Genomic DNA, 21,063 nt, shown 5'->3' with positions numbered 1-21,063 from the left:
TAGTTGAGTTAACACACTAATAGCATTTAAGCCAACTTAATCTCCCTTTTGTCTTTAAATAGGACGCAAATTCATTACATTAAAGCGAATGAATATACATGAAACAAACAGGTACTGTACAAAGAAGAAACAAACTCAGTAAGGGAAAACGGAAAGTGGAAGGAAGGGAAAATAGAGCATTAGACAGTAAAACATGGTTTAAGTCATGGCAAGAAATACGGAAATGAGATGGTAATTCGGACATACCTTCAAAACTTGACCAAAAAAAAAAATCCTCCACGTATAATATAATCTAATCTAGCCTACTATTAAAGGGGATGGCTAGTGACTGATCAGTGGCAATCAGTGGGAAAGCTGGGGGATGATTGTTTCAATCCTTGTGGGGTTCATTTAAGAGTACGTTATATACCTATTGTGTGAAAATTATTTGCTTCAGAATGGTCTCATATTCAAGTAATGTGCAGTTTAATGCCCCGTCACTGTACAGGCATGCTAACCTGGAAACACCAAACTGCACATTACTTGAACATGAGACCATTCTGAAGCAAATAATTTTCACACAACAATATATATATATAATGTACTCTTAAATGAATCCAACAAGGACTGGAACAATCATCCTCCAGCATTCCCACTGATTCCCACTGATCAGTTGCTAGCCATCCCCTTTAAGAACAGAAATATCTTTGAGTCAACATGACTTAAAACATACAAATTTCTTACCATTTCATAGGCTGCAATAAAAACAAATCCAAAACTGTTTAAAACTAGTGCAGCATAATTGTGTTGCTGTTGGAACCAGCACCTATCTGCCAAACAATGAACGTACCACAGTGATAGCAAGAAATATAACAATTTATCCAGAAAAGGGAAATAGAGAGATGATGGAAAAAGGAAATAGAATCACGGAGGCAAGGGGAAAGTCATGTACAAATATTTCAAACATTTAGTATTCATAATAATGGTATCTATCACATCACTAGCTATCCAACGACACACCGTCCATATTATCAAATAGTTTATCTAGTAATATCTGTTCTACGCATATTTACAAGAAATGCACAGTGACTGCTTTCGATCGTGTGTGTAGAACAGAATGTAAAATGTATCTGCAAAGATACTGACGTGGTGCGTATCATGGCATTGTTACATTACTTGTGTGCTTTATAATGTCAGCATGTACGTAATTATCATGACCTTGTCAAATAGTAGAGTCATACAGTATCCATACAGTGGGAGACATTTGCATCCACAAACATGTTTGATGTTGAGATTCCATAGTCGAGAGTCAAAGAGAAAACATCAGTCACTTAAAGCAACTGTCCCTTCATAGATCATTGGCTTTTCTACGCGAGATCACAAACTGGACACAAAAATTCCTTGTAGGAAAGAAAAAAAAAATCAAAATTTTCTTTTAACGATATGAATTCCAATTAGGGAGGATTAATATCTTTGTCATCACATACTAGAATTCCATTAGTCAGTCAGCAGTTATGACCTAAGAAGGCAACCTAGGGCTGTTCACAAAATTACACATTGTTGTACCTTCAGATACAAATCAATGTTGTAAAAAGAGGAAGACAATATCGCGTAATTCGCAGCTCGTTCGTTAGTGTTCAAAAAACTATTTTATGGTTCTTCCATAATCCTCTCGTATAATCATTCTCGGTTGATTTGATATTGTGACCGATAACAGAGTTTCATGGAAACAGGTGGAGCTCACAATTCTATGGGTTTCATCAATTGAAACGAAAGTCAAACTGAAGGCTATACCGTTTGTTGGTTTTTCGTCACAAATTGAGTGGAAACGCTGAGTGATAACAGCGTCATTGGAAAGTTTTTTGTTGCTCTATTTTTGTGTCTGAAGTCATGACTGTGCAGGAAATTCTTGGGGGAAAGAAATAGAGTCATTTCTAATTTCAATATGGTTGTTAATCTTTCTTTCCTGCCAAAGTGTTAGTAAGCGCATGTAATAATTTTGTACATGGAATTTCAACATTGTTTTGGAGATGATTCCACCCGAGGCAAACTGTTATTGTTTTTGTGTTTCATTATTTTGATTCATCCCTGAAATTACTACATTCGATTCCTGTCAAATACATGTGGCCTTGAAATTTGAAGTGATTTCTCATGGCATGGAAGGTCCATGTACCACCAACTTATCATCCTATTGTTGTACCAATTACTGTAATTAAGTTTCAATTTCAATTTCCATTTCGATTTATTTTTTCATATTTCTTAATAGAAAATACATCAAATATAACAAAGTGAAATGATACATGATTCCAAGCTAGGATGCACAACAGAATATTGCAATCATGTAGAACATGGTAGTCAACATATGAAAGATTGAATCTTAGTATAAACGATGAACTTACTGAAAAGCAAGCTTGTTTAGCGTAGTTCCCAGTATTGAAAGCGAGTGTAAAGATTAAGATAAGGAGCACTATAAAACGTAGGACGAAACTACAGAAAAAAAAAATGCTTTGAGATACAGCCCATTCTTCTTAGATACAAAGTAGGAGAACGAATAAATGACATGTTGCAGAGGTATTAGCAATTGTTATCATAGCAATGTTGACATGAAAGTTTTATAGTGCAAATTAACAACATTTATTGGAAAACTATACCGTTTGGTCCTCAGAGGAGACGCGGAAGTATTTTGGTCAAGCAAAACATAACGCTAACAGTCAAATAACGATCTACCAGCAAGTTGCAATGAAATGAGGACAACAATGCCAGCTGTTACGGCTGATACCGTTGATACTTACAATGACACGGTAGAATAAAGCAAAATGAATGAATGTGAATCCTCAGAGGGGAGAGAATGTTGTTTTTGTATACATATGTACACGTTAGGTCAGGCCTTCAGGCATTTATTTTTCGTGTAATATGCGTGGGTCGATATACGTGTATTCTGGGCAAGAGTGATGTTCTTGGTGCGTCTCGGATTGGTCTGGAGTAATTTGACCAGCATTTGCTCCGAGAATGAGATAGCCGTGTTCATCCTCCTCCAGCTTTTCTCTCGGTTTGCCCGGGTAGATAGATGTAGCGTACAATCGATCGTTCAGGCTCGTTGGAAGAGGGGTAAGCTTTTCACTTTTACTGACATGCCTGTATTCATGGCATGGCAGTGGTCCTTGGATTGTCTCGGATTGGTCTGGAGTAATCTCTTTGGCAATTGGTTCGAGAACGAGGTGGCCATGTTCATCCATTTCTTCGCTTGATTTGCCTGAGTAGATAGCTGTAGAATATAATGGATCGTTCGGCCTCATTGTCAAATATACACGTTTTTCATTTCTGCCATAATGCTTGTAATCGGGACGTGAATATGGTACCTGGACGGTTTTAGATTGACAGGGAGTGATTTCACCGGTATTTGCTTCGGGAACAAGATAACCATTTTCATCTACCTCTGGCTTTTCCCTTGATTCAACTGAGTAGATGGCTGTAGAATATAATGGATCAGCCGTGATCACTTCGTTTCTATTTGTAGACTTGTACTCAACTCTTGTCTTCCATCGTGACTGTTCTTGAATTATCTCGGATTGGCGGTTTGAAGCAATTTGACAGGAATTTTCTGAATGAAAGAGATTTTCATCCACCTCGGATCTCTCTCTTTGTTGGCTTGGGTAGACGGATGCAGAAACAAGACTGTCTCCCTTGCTGTTTATTTTCTCTGCATGATTGTGGTCCTGTGAAGATACATACAACACGCAGGATAATGTGGACATGTTTATGCAACTATAACATGATCATATGCAACTGGTCATGATCACTTAATGTACTTGGCCATCTCTTAAGAGACTCGTGTGTTTTGTCGACAATGAACCAATATCCAGAGTTTATATGGAGAAGTTACACTTGACAATGATTTCTACAACTACCTAATTGTCAACATCAAGATGATTAATGTGATTACACAAATGATGCAAAGGTCTACATGCGTCAGTTGGAATCCGTGTGCGAGGTATTAATGGAATGCTCACTGGATGCTTCTTTTTCCTTTTCTTTTTTTTTTGCTTGCCAATTACGAAAAACATGAATCCAATACATCTGGCCATGTATCAAGTAATTACTGAGCGCACGGTAAATTTACTGGATGCATGAATTGCTAGGAAATAGGCGTCTCTTAAATACTGGGTGCGAGATCTTATAAACTTGGCAAAATTTTGCAACGAGATAATGCTCCGCTTCACACAGATGCTCTATTCAGACTGAGAATAATATGCTAATGCGCTAAGTTTCATTGCACTTTGGGAGTTTCAGCCGAAGCATGTTTTTCGTTTAGTTTTTCTTTATGTTTTTATATGAGTAATAAAACATTTATTTCGCACAATCTCTTTTCCGTTTCAAAATGTAATGTTCCCAAATATTAAGAGTGAATCTACATTTTAGTGTTAATTATACTTTTTAGATATCCTTGTAAATATTCGAAATAGCTTTGACATTTTATCACTGATATATTTCTAATGCGTTCCTTGATTCCAAGGTATGACTGATAAGGGAAACATTATTGTCATTGTCATTGTTATTGTCATTGCCATTGCTACAAGTCCGCGATAACATGTTTACGGTGCTGTATAGGTGTCGTTATGAGGCAACGTTTGGCCAGGAAACGTACAAACAACACAGAGCTCTCGACCAAAGAGATCGCAGAATTTCCCCTACCCGTCCTAAGATCATCGTATTATGAAGATGAATTGATTATTAATGGAAACGTATAGTTACTGTAGAATAGCATGCTTACGAAATCTATATGAAAATGCCCTTTTGAGTATTTTCTCTTATATTTACTAAAATGTATTATGCATACAAATATTCCATAAAATCTATATATTCATATGCACACTTTCATTTCCGCACACACACACACACACACACACACATACACAGTAAACATACGGGATACTTACTGAGCAAGTGACGTTGCTCTGTAAAGGAGATGCGCAAAGGGAGACTTGTTCCAAGTTTGATGCATGTGAAGGTCCACTGTCTACATCCGCAGCGTCCTGGTAGATATGATACTGATCCTCTTGATGAGCAGTGACTTCTTTGCAAATGTTGTAATAGTGGCTCGGGAAAGGATGACCCTCTGCTCCAGCGTCTGTACACATTGTACTAGTTTTGCTCAATACCACATGATCCGTCGAGCTCAAATTTTGGTTGGAATTATCTAGAGGATGCACCTGCAGTTGTCTGTTGTTTGGCCGATTTGAAGTTTGTGATGATCTACTTCTGCAAAGGCAATCATAAGAGACACACACGTTCTTGAAAGAAAAGAAAAGCAGGACAAAAAACAACCAACAATACATTTTCAAGATTGGTTGGAAACTTTACTTTCCAACATCAAAAAATCAAAAAGAAATATTTTTGGAACATGATTATTAACATTCAACTTATTTTGATTTCTTCAGAAGAAAAGACATAAAATGTCTAGTATTTTTTTAAATATCTAAATCCATTTATGCCCTTTGAAATATGAAAACTGTGTTTTCGAGGTCTACATACACATGCACTTTCTGTTGTTACTCAAAGTTTCAAGCATTAATAAGATGAATTTAGAATGGCAAAAATGACAGAACACTCGCGCTAATATCAAACAACTACAAATTGTTAAGATTGGATAAAAGAACAGAGGTGTCTGTGGGTGGCAATGTAGCTAACCTTCCTGCATTAATCCACAAAGACCCACTTCCAACACACGCACACACACACACATACACACACACACATACACAAACACACACACACACCTGAATACGATATCAGATTACGCAAACACTCACCTTTTCTTAAGGTGCCTGCACAATACCATGAGTAGAATGGCCAGAAGTATGGGAACAACACACATAGGAACTGCCATTGCAAAGATTCCAACATATTTCTCAGGAACGTCAGAAGCTGAAATGCCATTCATTGCAATAAATCTTTGTTAACCTTTGTAAAAAAAAAATGGCATTTAAGAGGAAAACGAGATTCGGGAGTAGTTCTTTTTTTCTTGACATAATGAGTGCACATTTAAACGTATCATCAACAAACTTATACTTATCTTTGTTTTTTTTAACCAAATCTTGTAACAGTGAAAAGAGGCGGAGCCTCAAACCGTAACCAAAAATCATAAAAACGTTACACAACCCCCCCCCCGAAAAAAGTGATTACACAAATCATAAAGCAAACAATGAGAGAGGTACAAAAGAAAGGTACACAACTGTGAAGTGGCTGACAAGTCATCTTACTTAGAAAGGACGTGGCGGTGATCTCGGGCAATGTCGTTAGTTCATAAGCAAGCCCTCCCTCGCCTGTTTCATTGGAGGAAATCAAGGGCATTATGGGTAATGACTTATATTTGTTCAATGATCGAGGTCCACAGAATCAGACTTTGCTTTAACATATTCGTAACAGAAAAATGTTTCAAAGCTTACTGAAAATATATATATATATATTTAAAAATGAAATTTTTAAAGTTTTTAAAGCTGGTGGATTCAATATCTTATGGAGATGAGGTGATTTGCTAAATTAGTAGAGTAGCGTTAGGGTTATCGACAAATTTAAGTCGGATTAAAAAAAATGACATCGAATGCCAAAAGATGCCGAAACACACATCAAAAAACAATTACAATTACTATAACAGTAGCTAGCTTGTAGATATTTTGGATGCTACTCACTGGAGATGGAGTCTGCATTCTGTGTAGGTGTTGGTTTGGTAGTTGTTCCACCTACACATTAAACATATACGTGCAAAACTTGATTCAGTTTCAAAGTAGTTTTGTAAATTCTCTGGAACTCTTGGACAATATGAAACTCTGTCACGATCATTTGAAGAATCGGTAGGTCTTTAAAAACTGTCCTTAGCGTATGTATCATAGGAATCTCTCAATTAAAAGGACGTTAAACACCAGCCCCTGTTGGTACATCTTGGCTTAATATGAGAAAAAACTGTTTTCTTTAATATATCGATTGGCAGAATAATGAATAGATCAAAATGGTGTCTGTGTCTCGTGTTTCGACTAACACTTTTGACTTTCAGCAAAACTGCGACATTTGCCAGAATTTTGTTTTATTTAGTAACACTTATTTAATTTGAGTTTCGTTCGTTTTTATCGGTTCCCCAGTTATAGTATGGTCTGAAAAAATACCTGCATTTCATAGTTCCCCTAATCTGATTTATCACGGGACTTGTGGCTCTACAAGCTTGCTTTTACGCAGGCCCTTTCATATTTTTTTTTCGCATTATGACCTTAGTTTAACTAGCATGTATACTAAGACAAGCTTTTGTACATTCCGGTGAAGTTTCATCTAATGTATGTTCTGTATAATTTTCGTAATTATACTTTATTGTGATTTATGTGAGAAATATGAAGATAAATTGAAGTGAAATGAAATCGAAATGAAATGAAATCTTCAGTCATGATTACGACTGATTTCCCTGTTACGAGAAATTGCACGGAAATTTGAGTAAACCCCATAAATGTCCAACTTTATGTCCAATTACATGTACGAGCTATCATCCTCAGTTCCTTCTCTTCTTCCTATGCTCAGTGTAATACTGTACAGTATTATATTCAGTGTAGCCAATTGAATGTTTTTTACTTTGACAATCACAAGATGTGCATCAATGGCAAACCTTCTGTTATAGTTTCGGATTTCCAGCAGAATGGGATCGACACGTTCCAGGTCGGAAAGTAAGTCGACCTTCCGGGTAGCCATACACACTGTAGTGTCGCACTTCCATTGACGACGTAACCTTTATCACAGGTGAGAGTTATCTCAGATCCAAAGTATGTCATATTAGAGTCCCAATAACCATTTGGCGCATGACCGGGGTGGGCACAAAACCCGACCGAAACTGTCAATTTTAAGAAATGAAATGATGCAGTATAGTATATGCATTGTATATATATATATATATATATATATATATATATATATATATATAAAGAGAGGGGGGTTGGAGAGAGAGAGAGAGTATATGACTGTCCATCACGATACAAACAAAATGTCGCACGCCCTAATTTCACGTAAGGACTAGAAATAGGGGAAACTGGTCAACCTATTCAAACTTGAGTTTATCATTTTTTTGGTGAAAATCTGATTTTTTTCTACATCCTGCAAAAGTTTGGATCATAGCACAAATGGAAAATTATAGGCAGTTTTTTTTTTTCTAGAACACTTTTTGTGGAACGCTGTAATAAGGTATATTTTAGAGGCCCTTTTACACAGTCTATAATCCACTCTCAAATGTAATAACTTCGCAGAGAAAATTGCTACTTTAAAAAAATTAGGTAGTTGTCTTGGATAGAGTGTGTTGAAAGAGCACTCTTTCAGCGTAACCTGATGATCCTCTCATTGTTGATGTTATGCAGTTTTACATCCTTTTTATGTTTTGTTTTGTTTTGTTTTGTTTTGTTTTGTTTTTTTTTTTTTGGGGGGGGGGGTCCCTTTCATAACACAAAACACGGACTGCTTAAGATTAAGCGCGTGAATAGACCATAATTATGCTTCAGAGCCACTCAGTTTTCACAGTGCACACCTTTCCAGAGAGTGTACTTTCTCTCCATTAGATAGCCAGAAAGTCCATTTCTATCAAGTTTGTACATCGTTCTAAAGCTTTGAATCTGCTCTTTACCACTCTGCCCTGACAAAAAAAAAAAAAAAAATCGATGCCTGGTGACTTTTTGGTTGGTTTTGTGATGCAGGATCATATATATGCACGCATGTGTGTGTAAGGTGTTTCTACTACCTGTTTTTATACTTTTTACTCGTAAGTTCCACGTCATCTGTAAAAGGGAATGAACATAGACATTATGTTACTGCGGATGACTCAAATTTATTTTTGTTTTCGCACAATATTCCTCTCACATTTGTAAATACAATCAACCCTGAATTATAAATGGGGATGAAAGCGAATTGAATTATCTCTCAATCTTCAACCCACCCCCCGAATACATGCGTTTTAGCAACTCTACAGAGACACTACCTGTTGATATTGCTTTTGATGGTACTCCTCCTCCTATGTTAAATTTCTTGGAATAACAGTTGATGCTAAGCTTTCATGGAAATTTTATTTTGATATTATATATTATGTAAAACTATTTCACGAAATATCGGTATAATTAAGAAGCTTAAATTTTGTTTTCCTTTACCGTCCCTGTTTACGTTATATTAACCCATAGTATTTTTCCGTATTTAAATTATGGTATTCTTGCGCGGGAAAATACATATCAAACACTCTTAGATAAATTACTTACTACTACAAAATAAGTCACTCCGTATCCTATGTCATTCTGCATTTTTGTCTCATGCCGATGCGTTATTTTTTAGAAAACAAAATGCTGAAAAAATGTTTTTGTTTGATTTAAAACAATTTATTCATAATCATAAGAGAAATAATCTTCCAAATATATTTGAAACAATGTTTCGAAGAAATCAGTTCAATCAAAATTATCCAATAAGGCTATCGAATGAATTCAATTTGCCATTTTTTATAACTTCGCTGGCTGAGAACACCTTCATTTACGATGGGCAAAAGTATTGGAACTCGCTTTCTAACAATATAGCAACAGGTAAAACTATGAATTCTTTTAAGAATAAATTAAAGTAATTTTTATTACATTCTTATAATATGCAACCGAATAAGGTTCATTTCATCATCTGAATGAAGTCATATTTTTTTCTAAACATTAAAAAATTATGTAAAACGTATGTCATTGTGTCAATTCTCTCCTTCTTGTATGTCTGCTCTTCTGCATTCTTACCGGTATATATTCAATCCAGTGTGCGTCATATAATGTAATACTCTTATATCACGGAATCCAGTTTGCTTGAGTCCATGATGACGCGTGTTGTAGTTTCATTTTCTTTGCTCTTTTTTTCTTTTTTCCTTCCTGATTTCATTTCATATCAGTTGACATTGGTTCCTTTGATTTTGTTTTCTGTATCTGTTTGTAGTTTCATTATAAAGTCAATATTCGTTTTATCATGTATATTTGAGGGTCCAATACCGTAGAAGCATTGCTATCAGTGGGACCCTATTTAATGTGTACTAAGCATATGTATTTATACTTAAAAATACAATTATTTTGTTACTCATTATCACATGTATTTTGCAAGTTTAAGTTTTTGAAATTATTACAAATATGTTCTGCTTATCCATTGCATGTAATTTTCCCTGTTTATTTCGTGGAAATGAAAATAAATTTGAATCTTGAACCTTACACACAATCTACAGCACAACTCTGTCTCCATACCTTGCAAACCGAAGTAGGTCTATGTCGAATTTTATGAATTCCCAATTTTTGGTATGTATTATTATCTACATGTACATTTAAGCATAATTCAAATTATCAATGTGTAATGTTATAACGTACGTTAAGATTCTCACATATTTTGACTTCCATGCACATGCATATCACGAAAAAATACAGAACGATTTACATTTATCCAACTGATTCATCCTTGCGCCTATTACAGTGGATCCACAGTGACCGCGGCTGTACAGTTTCAACGATAGTCACACAAACATTTAGCAACCTCACGTTTGTAATATGCATCATACACTGTCCCTTAATCATGCAATGTACACAATTCCTGACACTTACTCAATATTTCAACGATTGAAGCAAAGAAAAGAGAAAGTAAAATATATCGTTTTTTGTTAGACTTTTGTTATGCTCTTTTTATATGCATATTTGTCATCTATTTACTATTGAATGCTTACTATTCACACATGGTGTATATGCCTTTCATACTCACTGTTAAATAACTCGTGAACCACTTGGTCAGAATAAATTGAAATAATTTTTGTAAAATTTGTATAATATGCAACCGAATTAGATTCATTTCATCATCAAAATCAAGTCATAATTTTTTCTAAACATTAACAAATTTTGTGGAAACCTTTTTTTTAATTACAGAAGGATAATCTGTCTAACATAGGTTCTCCCCAGATATTCCTGTTATTGTACCGTATGTCATTGTGTCCAATTCTCTCCTTCTTTTATGTCTGCTCTTCTGCATTCTTACTTGTATAATACTATGTCCACAATTCTTCGCAACAAAGTCAATCCAGTGTGCGTCATATAATGTAATACTCTTATATCACGGAATCCAGTTTGCTTGAGTTCTTGATGACGCGTGTTGTAGTTTCATTTCTTTGCTCTTGTTTTTCTTTTTTCCTTCCTAATTTCATTTCATATCAGTTGACATTGGTTCCTTTGATTTTGTTTTCTGTATCTGTTTGTAGTTTCACTGTAAAGTCAATATTCGTTGTCTTATGTATTTTCTGAGGGTCCAATATCGTACAAGCTTTGCTTTTAGTGGGACCCTCCATTTCCATTCTAATTCTTATTTAATGTGTACTAATCATATGTATTTATAACTACAAGTACAACTATTTTCTTACTAATTATCACATGTATTTTGTTTAAGTTGAAGTTTTTGAAATTATTACAAATATATTCTGCTTATCCATTGCATGTATATTTCCCTGTTTATTTGATGGAAATGAAAATAGATTTGAACCTTGAACCTTGAACACATCCCTGTCTCCATACCCTTGCAAACCGAAGTAGGTCTATGTATTAATTTTATGAATTCCGTATTTTTGTATGTATTATGATCTACATGTACATTTCAGCATAATTCAAATTATCAATGTATAATGTTATAGCGTACGTTAAGATTCTCACATATTTTGATTTTGTTTGTTGCACGACCAAAGCCAAGAAGGTCAAAAGCAATTGGCAAATAACGTGCGGAGAAGCTACGTCACGTACTATTTCCCTAGCTTCCATGCACATGCATATCACGAAAAAAATGCAGAACGAATTACATTTATCCAACTGATTCATTATTGCGCATATAAATAAGTAGATCCAGAGTGACCACGGCTGCACAGTTTCAAGGATAGTCACACAAACATTTAGCAAACTCACGTTTGTAAAATGCATCATACACCGTCCCTTTGTCACGCAATGCACACAATTCCTGACACTTACTCAGTATTTGAACGATTGAAGCAAAGAAGAGGGAAATTATTACATATCGTATGTATTTCTTTCGACCTTTGTGATGTTCATTTTATTTTCAAATTTGCCATCTTTTCATAATTGAAAGCTTACAATTCACACATGGTGTATATGGCTTTCATACTCACTGTTAAGTGACTCGTGGACCAGTTGGTCAGATTCATGGTCTACCTGTCTGGGACATGTCCATTTTTGAGAGTGCCTTCCTTGGGACCCTATATCTCTAAACGGATCTGATTGAAAACAGTTTCTGTATTAAAATTTATTACGTACAACAGTTGCGTCACATTCCGGGTTTGCCTCTAGAGATGAACATATATTTTTGTGAAAATAAACGTCAGATCCGAAGAAAGACACTGTCTTAGATGTCTGTTCATCGTCTTACTAGCATCCAAGAAATCCGGGTTTTTCATAGATGTGAAACAAAATGATAGTCATCTGGGAAAGCTGTTAACAAAATGTTATGTTTAAAAGTTATCAGCCAATCCTTGTTACGTAATTGTGACATACCTATTTCTGATAAGACTACCAATCACATTTTGTCAATGCACTTACACTGCCAATAACTTAGTGCAAAATACAAATTAATATGATTTTGTTCCTTTATACTTTTACTTTACTCATTCCTTGTTTACAAATGATAAAGACGTAACAGCAAATATCCTTTATCAGTAATGTATCCAATGTATTCTAATAATAAGTATACTGCCTTAAAAGCGTATAGTAACATGTAGGTAATAATCATGCCATTTAAAACAGAATGTTCGTGCAAAAAGAGAACACTTCTGCTCTTGATTCTCTTAAACAATGTTATTTGAGCATTACGACATACAAAACATCAACACAAATTTACTTGTAATTGTATCAGTAGGCTCACCTTGACATTTGAGTCTTACAGCTTTCTTCGAGGAACAGTCAGTGGGTGTCGATGGACAATCCATCAAACGTTGATAAGTGCCAGGAGCTATGCATTGATGTTGGGAACACAGTTAGAAAACTTCAAAAACATTAAAGCGGGGTTCCCACTATCACGATTGGCGCCACGATTGAAATCGTGGTCTTAATCGTGAAGGAATCGTGGTGATCTTATCAGATCTTGACGTCAGTCGTGGCAATCGCATTAATCGTAGAAAAAATTTGGACGGTTCAAAAATTTTCTACGATTAACACGATTAATTGTTGATCGAGATCATCGCATCAGGTTGTCTTGGATCGTATCAAAACGCAGCAAATCTCATCTAATCGTACTTCTTAATCGTGTTGATCGGGATCGACTTTTTCACTTCCCTCCTACTTATATACATATATTCATTCTTCTTTTTTTATATTTGCCCTTATTTTGCTCCAAGATCGTACGTATTTTGTATTATGTATTTTCATACATATCATTATTATCACTATACATTGTTTTACCATAACACAGACGCACAAAAACGGAGTTCCCCGTAATCAATTTGGGGTAATTTTTTAACAAAAAAAAATAGCAAAACTATAATGACTGTGGTATGTCTGCACGTATTGACTAAGGTCAGTATAAAAATGAGAATGATTTCCTGAATCGTGCATGAGTGAGCACACATCAAAGGCAAATTTGATTACTTTTTATAACTATACTACAGTAATTGTTGTTGTTGGGTTGTTTGTTTGTTTGGTTTTTTTTTTTTTTTTGGGGGGGGGGTAAAGTATTGTTTCTTGTGTATATAATTATCAATCGCTGTTGTTGTTTCATCATCCATCATTTGACCCCTTCACATCTATTGTAACAATTTTCATGTTTTCTTTTTTTTTGTGGTTTGGTTTTTAGAGGAAAATAGCTGTGTCTACTCTTATTAAACTGCAAAATCCATTTAGTTAAGGATTGTTGTCAGATGATGCAGCCAAGATCTAGCAGCCCATGTCAAGTGAGCATAAGAAAGAGTAGTTGTGTCTTCATTGAGTAAGCATGTACACTTTAAAGATGGAGCAAAAACTGCAAAACTGTACTTCTGAGATTGAATAGGGGAGGGCTGGCACAATGAATCCTAAAATAACACTATTGAAAGCAGAATGTTTCTCATACCCCACGAAAACTTTTGTGACTTTTGAAAAGTGACCATTGTCACTATTGTCATTTTTCACATAGAGGTTAGTTGATAAGACGTGTAACAATATCCCTGCGAAATAATTTTGCTTCAAACTTATTTTGTGTTAAAAAGTGATATTAGGGGAGTTACTTTTCTGTTGTGTGTATATCGGTTTTGTTAAACGTTGTTGAAAAAAACTATTTATCAAGCTAAACCCACCAAACCTTCAATACCCCATGAGATAACGACATTTTGAAATAGAAAGGCATATATACGTACTATGCGAATATGAAATCAAACACATAAACAATACTAAGTTCGGTCAACTTTCTTATACTGAGCCTATAACACATAATAATGTCAGCATTCAAAAAGATCCAATCCTCTCTTTAAGCTTCCATTTCATATTTTCTTCATGTGTTTCAAAGGAAGGCAAAACATTTGACTTTATCTTTTTTCTTTTTTTGTGGGGGGGGGGGGCAATGATTTGATCTTGCGTATGCAGTTGTTTTTTGTTTGTTTTTTTTTTAAGGGGAGGGGGGTGCTGAGGCCGAGCATGTCGATTCAATAATCTTTAGGTTGAATTAGAAAAGGGAATTTCTGACGTTGTGACTGGCCTATACAGCGTGTCCCAGAAAAAACGAAACCGAGCTTCATTGCAATTCTTTGCGATCATAATCACATATTTGCTTTATGAGTTGTACATGGATTGAAAGATACACTTCTCTTCGTTCATTCGATGCACAACACGTTGTTCATAATTCATGCCTGACTGAGTTAGAACAATAGACAGTGGTGCTACTAAAATTTCATTTGCACGAGCAAATGACAACTTTGAATTAATTTTTCAGACTTTTCCAGCAATCTTTTGCAAAAGATAGAATCATAGCTTTAATATCCATTCTTTTTCCTTTCATATGATATCCCATGCGTAAAAAATGATCAACGCCTGCTCGAGAAAACTTAATTTGAAAACATCCTTACATTTTACCCAGATATGGATAGTAAAAAAAGGAGCAGTTAGCTTTCCCGACTCCTGCCCGACTTGGCAGATAACAATGGCCTTCATGCTTCAATGAATTTCCACAAACATGAAGGGAGGGGGTAAAAGGGAATGTTACAGACGATTCGGTTGTGAATAGGGTCCTAAATTAGCACGTGATCATGACCTTGCCTGACCATGCAGATAACTGCAGAGCAAAGGGTGTTCATCAGCGGAATGTTTGGGAAGGTAAGGGTGGGAGTAACGGACCGACAAAACACCTTCCGAGCCCCCCTCCCCCTCCAAAAAAAAGGACAACTTTCTGCCCTGCAGTTGCACCTTTGAAATGTTAGAAGCGCAAGTTCAGTGATAAATAAAGTGATGTACCCTCTCTTTCTGCCTCGCCACCCCCTTCAAAAACTTCAAAACCCTGTCAGTGATGAAGGACTAACCACGCGTGAGGGAAATGTAGGGAGGAATGAAAACAGTTAATACGTTTGAGGTATAAAATCATCAAAATGTGTATCATTGTTGTAATGTTGATTTCCCGTAGCCATTGGACTACGTGCAGCCTGACAAAACTCGCGATATTAGTCTTCAATTATTATAAATGATTATGTCTCATAGCCTATTCTAAATACATGACAACAAAAGGCTGTCCGTCTCATACAGCATTCTCTGTAAATACCCCCCCCCCCCGAACAACATTCACTGTAGCACTGCGGTTATTTTGTGTGAATTCAATAGTGCATATGAGCCCATTGTCTTATGCTAAGACGGGAGTGCTGAGTGATTGTTTTTTCGCTTATTCGTAGAATTGGTAGAAATGAAGCATGCTTTCATACAGATTTTTCTCAAGCATACGTTATTCATTTGACGCGTAAGGTCTCATATGAAAGAAGAAAATATGGATATTTGGGTTATGAACTTTGTTTTTCGAAAACGTAACGTTATAAGTCTGAAAAATTCACTTAAAGTCACCATTTGCGCGTGCAAATAAAACTTTGATAGCACCACTTTTCATTGTTCTAACTCAGTCATGCATGAACAATGAACATTAAGTTGTACATCAAATGAAAGAAGAAGGGTTTATCTTTCCATTGATGTATATCTCATAGAGAAAATATATGATTTCGATAGTAAAAAGTTGCATGGAAACCCGGTTTCGTTTTTTCTGGGACACGCTGTATAGGCGCTGCTTTCTCTCTGATGATAACGTAATTGTCATTCGCAATATTGCAAAGGTCACGTTGTCGTCATCCTCAGTCAACCCTTGCCATCATCAATGGTTGTGGATAAATAGGCCTAATCACTCTTAAGAAGTTAGAGAAATAATGAAAGACATTGTCAGTCGGACTATAATATTCCCATTCGGGTCCAATCGCGCCTTAAATCGAGTCGCTTTTGATCCCGATCGTGAAAGATATCGTATCTTATCTCAACAGCCCGCATTGCTTCGCGGTATTCGTACTGGAACGTATCAGAACACAGCTGCACGCACCAGATCGGGGATCTCGATCGTAATGATCGTGTTAGATCGAAACCAATCGTAGACTCAATCGGGACAATCCTATCGGGTCATATTTAAATCGGAGACCACATCGTGACAGATCGTATTGCTTGAAATAGACCAATCGTGACCATATCGCATCCCAGCGAACCAACACGTATTGACTCGCATAACCTCGTATCCAAACGTGAAGTTTCAGACGAGTTGAACAAATTTTCCACGATCAGTTACGAATGTCCAATCGCGGCGTTCGCAATGGATCGCACGATAGTGGGAACCCCGCTTGACACACTAATTCAAAGTAAAGTAGAAAAATGTGAAAGTAATGTCTGGAAAGCAAGTATAATAGACATGTTACAAATGCATCAAGTTCATCTGGAGGTTGAAGTAAGAGATCATCAAATTCTTAACTTTCCTTGAAATTCACTTACCGTCTGACAGTCTGAAATAGCGTTACCTAGTTTTCGAGATCTACATGATTTCAGAATACCTAATCTTTTGTTTTAGTTTTAGGGTTTTTTTTACAGAAACGCAATACTGCAGTCATCATGGAGATATAATAGTAATGGTAATAACAATAATAATTTGGAGTTTTTTTAGTTTGTTGTTCAAAAGTAAAATAACAATCCAGCAGCTCGGAGGATCATATCGGTTACTTTATACGTACATCACAGACCTCATCAAACTCACAACTAAATGTACGTTAGCATTGCATATATGTATGAGAATAAAATACGTCACAAATTATGATAAATACACATCAAACTTAAGCTTCAATAATGGAATAGGTAAATAATGCAAAACAGGAAATGAGATTTTTGAGATGATATATGATGAATAGCGGGCATTAAACAAAGGGAGATGGATAGGTCGACAGCACAAAAACATGGAAGCTCAAGGGGCAATAATGTGTAATCAGCATATTATTTCCATATACCAAAAAAACCCCCAACAACAACATAAAAACGATAAGAGCGGCAGATAACTAGTATAAGTAGTACAAGAAAGGTGGAAGAACTGCATTGTTGACATGAATTGCGGGATAAATAAGGAAGATTGATGGCAGGATTATACCAAATTCAATAGGTTAAAACAGCCAGAAAAAGAAGATAAGGGAATACAATGTTTCTTACGTTATCCTTTAATTCAATTCAAGTCTTCTTTATTTTTTTTTCATTCAACAAAGAGAAAAAAAACCCCAACAATATCATAAGACCACCCTATGAATAACAAAGAAAGTAAAAACAATGTAAGACTTTCACATGAAAAATGAGACATGGGGAATAAACATTAACTTTCCAAAAGTAAGGGTAAAGTAAACCCGGGGCTCAGCTGCTTACCTTGGTCTCCTCTAAGATATTTTTACCATTGCTCTGTATGGTTCTCAATTATTATCATATTGTTTATTTTTTTACCATCTATATACATAGTCTACCTCACATTGCGTTGTATCATTTCCTCCAACATTTCTTCCCTTAAACTTTTTTTCTCCCTTAAGAAGAAAATCCCTGCAATAATTCTATTTTCAGCTTACGTGGACCTGGACATGATAACCGTTCAGTCCTGCTCCGCGATACTGTCCGTGGCAATACGTGAGCAGTATACCTCTCAGCCGCTGGGAAGCCGAGCTCTTTGCAGACCAATTTGGCAGCCTCGGCGTTAAATCCGTCATGGCAAACATATCTGTCTGTTTCGAAGACGACCAATCCTTCAAGGGGAGAGGGTCCGTCAACCAGTGTCACATTGGGTGCTTCTATAGAGCGCGTGATGACGATATGAACACTTTTAAAATTGTAATAATGAAACTCTGCCATCTAGACTAATGAATTAAATTAAAGCACGATGAAAACCGTGTGGAATTTCGGAAGGGTCGCAAATTCGAAAGAGCAAGGTTTACCGTTGGGAGTGTTTTTATTTTCTACCCAAAGTATGTACTCCTTCTACATGAAATATTAAAGGCGCTTATTTTTATTATTATTACTATATTATTATTTATACTTTGTGACTTTACTTCTTAAAACCTTAATGACAGGCGATGAAGGTAGTGGATGGTATGCTCGTGTTTTATTTCGTAAGGCGTGCACTATAATGTATTGGACATCATGATCAATTTTTATTCTGTATTGTTTTCTCTCCATAATTTCGGAACAGAAGGCACTTTCTAATTCTTGAATCTATGTTTGAGAGAGAAAAAAGAACGAATTACCAGCCACTCATTAGAAAAAAAAGTTGCAGTTTGTCACAAGCTGTGAACTCTTTTTTGACCTATTCGGTTGCAGGGTGTGGGACTACAACTGATTATGAGGGAAATCATCTAAACCTTGCGGTGACGAGTTTTTGCAATCTATGGAGAAAACAGATTAAAGTAGTGTAAGATTTATTTGGTACAGACGTACGTGATAAAAGAAAATGTTCTTTGCACTATAACTGCGCGTTTTACTTTTATTTCACAACCCATATGTACATGCTGTCTTATCTCCGGTATAGCTTAAAGAGCTGATTATTATTGTGTGTTTTATATACCCTAATGAAAGGTGCCGTAACATGCCGTCCTTTTAATGCGAATTAGATTTATTTTCAAGACCTAAGCCAATTCATCGTACGCTCACTCACTCCGTCCACAGGTGTTCAAATCCTGATAGCATAGGTGGACGATGTGAGAACACTTTCTGTATTTTTGTAGAGGCATTTTGACACAGAATGGAATATTGTCGGGAAAAAAAATCACTCCACTTTTGCTTGTGAGTTATTTAATTGCAATTAGTTCGTTGTATATTCTCTATTAAAAAAAAAAACGCCGCTCGTTTTTTTCTCTAGTCAACACATTATGCATTTATTTCAAGCGATAAAAAAAAACAGAAACACTGAACAACGAGAAATACAACTAGGCCCATGTTCTTCTCGAGCACTAATATTCATAATCATACTGATATCAATGAATGCTTACCCACGTAACACTTCGCGCTGATCGTAAATTCCACCGGGTAGGTATATATACCGTATAGTTAGCTTCGTCTGATGGGCAAGTGATAAAATGGGAGAAAACGGGCGGCGCCATAGAATCGTGATGTCAAATGATTTCTTAGCAATCACATCCTGCACATCAAAGGCTGGGTAACTAATTGGCTTCACTTCAAATAATATTCTCCATCCGCAAGGTACTTGAAGAATCCAGCTGTCCCTACTGCGGACGCATATTTCGTCACACGACACCTTGGTCTCTAGTGTTTCCCCCGGGCAGTTTAAAGGTAAATCTGCAGTGGATAAAGAGGGAGAGATAAAGTGCATTGTTATTCAGTGATATATCATGAATTAAAGAAGACCCCCCCCAAAAAAAAAAAAAACAACAACCCCAAAACAACAACAACAACAAACAAACAAACAAAACAAAACAAAACGGTATTACACGCGACGCTCAACTTAACATGTATGACCACAATCTTCAGCTATCTCATCTATAGTTCTTCGATTTGAAATTATAGGTGTGCAGGGAAAGATGCCAGCTGGGTTTTTCAAGATTAATTGAAGGTATAAGCTTTTTCCACTCGGAAAACAAAGAAACAAAATCATTTTATAGCATGAGATCCAATGAGAGAGTAAGAAATGGCGATAGTCATAGTGCATGGAAATCGATTAAACATTCGTTCTAGAATATCTAGGTGTTTAATGAATGTATTGATATCTGTATTAAAGTTTCGAGCTTTTGATAAATATACACGACAAAACAACAGGAAGAAGCGTAACAGACCAAGCAAGCTAGACAAATCAAATCGCCAACAAACAATATAAGAAAGAGAGAGAGAGAGAGAGAGAGAGAGAGAGTGAACAACATGAAAAAGGACTTTCCGGATGTTCTTTTTAACGGGATTGGGGAAAAAAAGTCTTTCCGCCCCCCCCCCCCCCCCAATCCCTTCCTAATTACAAGTGCCACGCTGCCCAGACAAACAATAAAGATAAGATAATTATGTATACGTACATGTGTCTCTTGACAAAGTGAGCGACGGATAACAGCACAAATAAACGACAAAAAACCATCCTAGGTAGGCCATCCTTCCATCTATTGCGATATTCAAAGTCGTTACTTTATCAAAATATTAGCTTCCCGTCGAATCTGGTCATTTGTCCCGTCTTTGTTCCGGTTAAAATGTTTTACGCCCTGGCTTGCCTGGAGTGCGGAGTGATTGAACCTACTAGTAATTCTATAATCAGAAACAAATACCGCTGTGATTATAATCGGCAAAAATATAACGAAGGCCCGAAGTGCGTGTGGTAAAACTGCGCAGGTACCCTCATTATTTTGTGTGTCAAAGTGCAGTTCGTCAATGCGATTTGCATATCGATATTCATGTAGCCTTTTTCGAAGCAGTAGTAGAGGAAGATATAGTGACCATTTTTTGTAAATGTTATGCATATAAGTTCAATATAATAGACGATATGCTCGTGGAGTCCCTCCCTCCTCTTTTTTTTCTCTCTATCTCT

The 21,063-nt window shown here is 36.1% G+C and overlaps 1 protein-coding gene and 1 long non-coding RNA gene across 2 annotated transcripts in view; both read right to left on the bottom strand.

Moving 5' to 3' along the window:
• LOC139717978 (uncharacterized) overlaps window positions 1-21,063 on the bottom strand; it is a 151,133-nt gene that overhangs the window by 67,130 nt on the left and 62,940 nt on the right. The window lies entirely within an intron of this gene.
• LOC139717971 (uncharacterized) lies at window positions 6,122-7,908 on the bottom strand. The gene is made up of 3 exons (XR_011710013.1): window positions 7,628-7,908; window positions 6,669-6,719; window positions 6,122-6,302 (listed from the first exon to the last, which is right to left on the bottom strand). It is a non-coding gene; the product is annotated as an uncharacterized lncRNA (long non-coding RNA).

The sequence above is a fragment of the Diadema antillarum genome, unplaced genomic scaffold (genome assembly GCF_040938485.1).
Source record: "Diadema antillarum isolate AM-2024a unplaced genomic scaffold, OU_Dant_1.0 scf00000008, whole genome shotgun sequence".
NCBI classification, from domain to species: Eukaryota; Metazoa; Echinodermata; class Echinoidea; order Diadematoida; family Diadematidae; genus Diadema; species Diadema antillarum.
This window is presented reverse-complemented; position numbering and strand designations above follow the sequence as displayed.